Genomic DNA, 6,712 nt, shown 5'->3' with positions numbered 1-6,712 from the left:
CTCCTCTTACTTACTTTCTCAACTCATTCAGTCCCATTCCTCGCTCCTCTACCCTCTAATTTACTGACTCTAGACTCATAACAGAGTTTATGGAAGTTTACAAGACTGTTGAGGATGTCAAACAGTTAAAAATAGAGTTTTATGTGAAAAACAAGGCTTGTGCGTACGCATCATTATTGTGCGTACGTACGCACCAGAACAAATTCCCAACATGTGCATATGCACAACTTGTAAAAATCGCAAGGTATGCGTGCGCACATCCCTCGTGCATATGCACGAGCACTCCCAACCCTCTGTTCCGTGTGTGTGCACACAAATAAATTCTTATTTTCTACAACATCACAGAGTTCAGTTTTTTATACCTAACTTCCGACGTTCATAACTTTTCCTACAAAACTCTAATTTCCTTTTTCTTTATACCGTTTTAAAGCTCTCACAACCAAATTCAATTTGAAATAAAGTTCACTCAATTCCAAACTCCGAAGGCCAAGTTTTGGCCTGCCAAAGTTGGTTAAAATTCTATTTTTACCAAATTTTCCTAAACATTCTTTTTGACCAATTCACCAATTCAATTTAATTTAAACCACTTCCTTACCATTTTTTAGCCTTCCAAGCATTCGACCATCAACTCCTCACCATTCCAAGCCTAATCAAAATATCTCCAATTCATTTATCATATTTATTATCAAGCAAACTATAACTTCGTACTCCAATCCAATTCTCATTAATATTCAATATCAAATATCCACCATTTTCTCAATTTCACAATTTTTCCACTAACTAGATCATATATAAATATACATATACATATACATATACATATATATATATATATATATATATATATATATATATATATATATATATATATATATATATCATTTTATCAACAATAGTTTCCACAATCTCCAACTCAATCACAACCTAATCATTCATTCTAACAATTTCCATCATCATTCAATAATTACCAACACAACTATATTTTCACATCATATTCTCACATTCTAATTCCTCAACTCATCAATTTCATCAATTTCAATTAATAACTCATAAACAACCAATCACCCTTCATAATTTAAATCCAACAACTCATCAATTACAACATTTTCATCCAATCATGCAATTCAATCCTATTCTTAGGGGCATCTAACCTAGGACTTCATGTCACATTACATAGTATTCAAATAAAATTTAAACCGTACCTTAGCCGATTTTTTCCTCCACACTCAAAATCAAACTCTAAGTCTTGAATTCCACTAAGCTTAGGCTCCAAGCTCACCTCCACCAAGATCAAGTACCATAAATGATCAATTCAACACCTCAAGTACTCAATCTACACTAATTTAGCACAATACATACAATATTCAATCACTAGGGCTACATAAAAGATTATGTACACATGGAAAAAGTGGTTTTTAATTTTATCCACTAAAATTGGTGATGAAACCTAGTCAGAACTCAAGTTAGAGTTTCCCTTAGACACAAGAATCACCAAGTTTCATGAACACACAAGCCAAAGACGTGATTTCAATAAGAAAATCAAAACTACAACTTGGTGAGGGAGAGGCTTACCAAATTTTTTAGATAAAATTGAAGAAGGCGAGATGGGCTTTGCATGGCCGCAAATGATAGGAGCTCTGAATCAAAAGATATGGACAAATGAAGATGAGAGTGAATTATGGTGTTAGGGTTTTCTCTTCCTCACCTTTCTTCTCACTTTCAACAACTCTTCCCTTTTCAAATGGTGAATGATACTGATTTTTGGGCTGATTAGGGTGTTTATATAGTGTGGGTTTGGGCCACTTGAATCCGGTTCACTCGATTTAGTCTGTTGGCCCAACTTTGGGTCAAAACCTTTAAGATTGGTGTTTAACATTGCATTCTAATTATTTTCATTCCTCTAAACTATAAATTTCAACTTCTCAACTTCATTCATTCATAAATTAATTTTCTCACTATTAATATCGGAAAGATTTAAGCCGATATAGTTGGCTAAATACCAGATCACATTTTTACGGAATTTTTTGCATATAATTATATTTTTCTACTCAGAAAAATGCACTGAATCCAATTCACTGAAAAATTCACTGCTTATATATATACTCTGGCCGGTCTTAGCTTCGCAAGTCGAGTCTGGAGCTTGATATCTGTGTTTTTAGAACTCTGATATTTATATTATGTTTTTAACCTTCTTTTGATCTCACCTATCCATTTTACAAATAACCTTGCGAGTGTGACATGATTTTCTGTTTTTGCTTTTGTTTAACTTATTCTTTAAGGCTTCTAGATATGAATTCTTTCAGCTATATTTATGTACGTATTTTACTTTTAGAGGTCGTAATACCTCGCCACCTCTATTTTACGACTTAAGCGTAAGGCTCTATGTCTTATATAGGCAGGACAGTCATATGGGGCGATATCCAAACCCGCACATATGTCCATCCTGAGCGGACCCTTCTTTAGTCTATCATTACTTTGTTTAGTCTATGACAATCTTACTGTATGAAACTCAACCTTCGAGCATACCTGTGTAAATATATCTATTTGTGTTTTCCACTTTTATTAAGAATAGGTTATGTACTTACTATTGAAAATAACAATATAACTTTATTAACTCAGGATTATAATGCACCTTACAGGCTCATATTAATATAAATAATATATAATCTAGAGTGTTTAGGTTTAATTGGATGATAACACTTGATGATTGGCATTGGTCATGACATACTAGCTGGTTCAATTAACTTACCAATTAACTGTCGGTTTGACTAATTCTTTCACCAATTTTTTGCTTCAATCGAATCGATTAAAAGATTGATTTTTGATTAACCCAGTTAAACTGGTCAATCTGGTTCGATTTTTAAAATCCTGATTTTTACATATGACCAACTATTTGTGGAACTTTAAGAAGTTAAGAGTAAGAACAATTTAAAAGTTTTACTCATAAATTAAAAATGTTTGCAAATCTAACTATTAATTTTATTTATAGAGAAGACTTTAAAAAGATAGAATCCAATGTTAATATTTTAATGAACTTTAAATTATGCATTGATATTAATAAATGATGGTTCCACTTTGAAGAAGTGTAAAACAATAATTACTCGGTATTTTCGAGTTAAAGGTTGATTTTGATTGTGACTTTGTAAAAATTTTAGAATAATAATTTACTTTGTGTTTTTTTTCTTAAAATATTAAAAAATATAAATACTTTCTATTTTTCATAAGTTTTCTTGTAAAAGGCATAAATACACTCAGATTGCTTGCAAAAATAAACTAAAATTTGATCTTTAAATTTTTATATTTTAAATTTTTTTAATATTATTAAAAAAATTTAAAAAATTTCACTTATTTTAAATCTAATCCATCTAGCTTTTTTGAAGATATATATTTAACAATTGAATATTCATATCTTGTTTTGAAATTTAAAAAGATTTTTACCGTTAACAAATTTAAAAAACACCTTTATTAGCAATTTGATTATTTGGGATTACATTTTTTGTTTGCTATTAATTTTTAGGTAATTTATTTTTATAAACCAAACCAACTTCAATATTACTTGTATTCTTCAAATACAAAAATATTACGTGAATGTCTCGCTGCATGTTTTTATGTAAATCAAATTCAATGAATTTGAATTAGGCATCATAACACTAAATTGAATCTATTCGATTTGAATTACTTGGCCACGACTAAATCGAATAAAGTAGTTTCGATTTAGCATTCTTTTTAAGAAATCGAATGGATTGAATTCAATTTACAACGGGCTGCCAAAAATTTGAGTTTTGTCCACAATAAATTGAAACCAGCGATCTCAATTTAGTGTCAATAGTAAATCAAATGTAATAGTTTCGATTTATTATCGTTGAGTGTCTCTAGTAAATCGAATCAAATGGGGTCAATTTACTTATATTGTGCCTATATATAGAATTCGAATCAGCTAATTTGAATTACAAACCAATATTTGAGACCCACCAAATCCCACCACAAATAATCCTCCTCAAAAATCTTGGAAAAAAACCCCAGAAAATTCAAATATGAACACATGGAGGACGATCCAAATCGTATCTATCGGTTAGATGGAGCTGGTGTCGTCCATGAAGAGGTTATTGAACAAAAATTTTTGCTTTGAACATAATTTAGTCATGCAAGTAATGTTATCATACTTCTTATAGTAATTGCTTATAGTCATTAGTTAGAAATTAGAAAATTAACTTTTTTCAATATAATCGATGGTTAGAAGTATTAAGCTACTAGTATTTTTACCCGTAATAATATTATGAAAATATAATTTTTTTAAAATTACGGTCTACTTTGTTCTGACAGTATAGATTATGCATGGCACAAAAGATATATAAAATCAAACCACTTTTACAAAAAAAAATCATAGATTGACAAAAGTCTTTAACTAAGAAGACCAGTGTATCTGTAAATAAAAAATCAAATAATAAGATTTTTAGTTATTATTTTTATATGAAAAAGTCTAATTTTTATTAATAATTAATTTTAACATTCGTTATCTAAAATTTAAAATAATTTAACGTGTATACTCTTACATTTAATTAGGTGTTAAGTCTGCTACACAAATAGAAATAATTAATTTTTATACTTTTATTTAAAAATAATATTTTTTCTCTCTATGTATATAAAAATATAATTAGATATTAGTATAAAAAAATTATACTGATAGTTATAAAATTAATTCAAAATTATTTTTTTAAAAACAATCGAATCTTGATTTTAACTTTTAATTATAACATTAGTATTCTCTCCAAATTATATGTAATAAATATTTGAAAGAAGAGAAATAAAAATATAGATTAAAAAGATAAGCGGTAAAAATTTAAAACGAAATAAAAAACTAAAAAAATATGTATATAATAATAATATTTTTTATTTGAATTATATTATTTTGTTAATTTTATTTTTTGTAGAACAAAAGGATAGAAAAAATAGAGAATGAGAGAAAAGAGAGAGAAAGATAAAGATGAAGAATGAGAGTGAGAGTGAGAGTTTGTTAATCTTGGAAGAAAAAAATTATTTTAATTTTAAAAAAATATTGGATGACATATTTTGATTTGTCAAATTATTAACATAAAATATAAATTATATATAGAGAGTAAAAATAGTAGAGAGGAATAAAAATGGAGAGAGGTAGATGAGAGAATTTAGGAAGGGAGTTTATTAATTTTGAAAAAAAAAATATTTTCTCTCAATTTTAATAAGAGAGTGTCATGTGACACATTTGACTATTAAATTAGATAGTAATATATGATACATAATATAGGTATATTTTAATTTTAATTTTAATTTTAATGCAATTAAATAATGTCATGTTGCACATTTTGATTGTGAAATTAGTAATTAGTCATCAGTCATTGATATTGATAATGATATATAAAATAGATAGAGTGATTGAAAGAATGAGAGAAATAGAGAAAGGAAAAGGAAGGAGGGGAGAACTCTTTAATTTTAGAGGGAAAGATTTTATTTCAATTGCAATGAGAGAGTGACATGTGGCACATTTTGGTTGTAAAATTAGTAAGGAGGGGAGAATAATTCTTTAATTTTGGAGAGAAAGATTTTATTTTAATTACAATGAGAGAGTAACATGTGACACATTTTGGTTGTAAAATAGTAAGGAGGAGAGGAGAATTTCTTAATTTTGTAGGAAAAATTTGATTCTAATTGTAATGAGAAAATGACATGTGACACATTTTGGTTGTAAAATTAGATATATATAATAGATAGATTAGTTGGTTAGATTTTGATAACTTGAAATGGTACCTAAAAATGTTAGTTACTTAGTTAGGATAGTAACTGTAGACTATATTAGATTTTTTTTAAGTTATTAACTTTATATTTAGCGAAATTTAGTTTAGAATTAGGTTCAATATAACTCAATTGTTGTAGGCATGATGCTGATTGAGTATTGTGATATATTTTACATATTAAAGATAAATTTTTCTAAAGTAGTCATATGCATAAGCCCATTTAATTTTAGCATTTTTATTTTGTTTAAATGCGTGAGATTATATGTTTGGGTTAAGTTTTTTTTTATTAGAATTGGTCATCCATTATTTAGCATTTTGAATTGGTTCCTGTTAACAATTTTTTCATGGTCATTGTAAACGATTTTTTATAAATTACATCGTGCAATGTTTAGCATTTTTAGAATTTTATTAATCGAACACTATTTTTTATGGTTGTGATAAACATTGTTTAGTGTTCAACTTGTATTTATATACATTAAAAATATACTAAATCGAATTAACTTCTAGTAAATTGAATATAATAGTTTTGATTTATCATTATTCATTATTGACTGTAAATCGATTTTTCTGGATTCGATTTACTAAGGGGAACTAAATCGAACCTGATTGATTCGAATTAGTATTTGTCATATAAATTGAAACTTATTGATTCGATTTATAGTAATTTACCTAATTTGAATTCTTTGAATTTGATACACGTTTTAACCACAAAATCAAGTAATTTGAATAAAATAGATTTGATTTATTATTAATAACCTTAATTTAAATTCGATAATACGATTTATATCTTACGAGACAACCACATAACACTTTTAGATTTGGAGGATACATGTAAAATTGGAATTGCTTTGGTTTACGAAGGTGAATTATCCTAATTTTTATTTATTTAAATAAAAAAATCCACATTTGCATCACTTTCCCGCCAAAAACAATCCCGTTCC

The sequence above is a fragment of the Arachis stenosperma genome, chromosome 2 (genome assembly GCF_014773155.1).
Source record: "Arachis stenosperma cultivar V10309 chromosome 2, arast.V10309.gnm1.PFL2, whole genome shotgun sequence".
In the NCBI taxonomy this organism is placed as follows: domain Eukaryota; kingdom Viridiplantae; phylum Streptophyta; class Magnoliopsida; order Fabales; family Fabaceae; genus Arachis; species Arachis stenosperma.
This window is presented reverse-complemented; position numbering follows the sequence as displayed.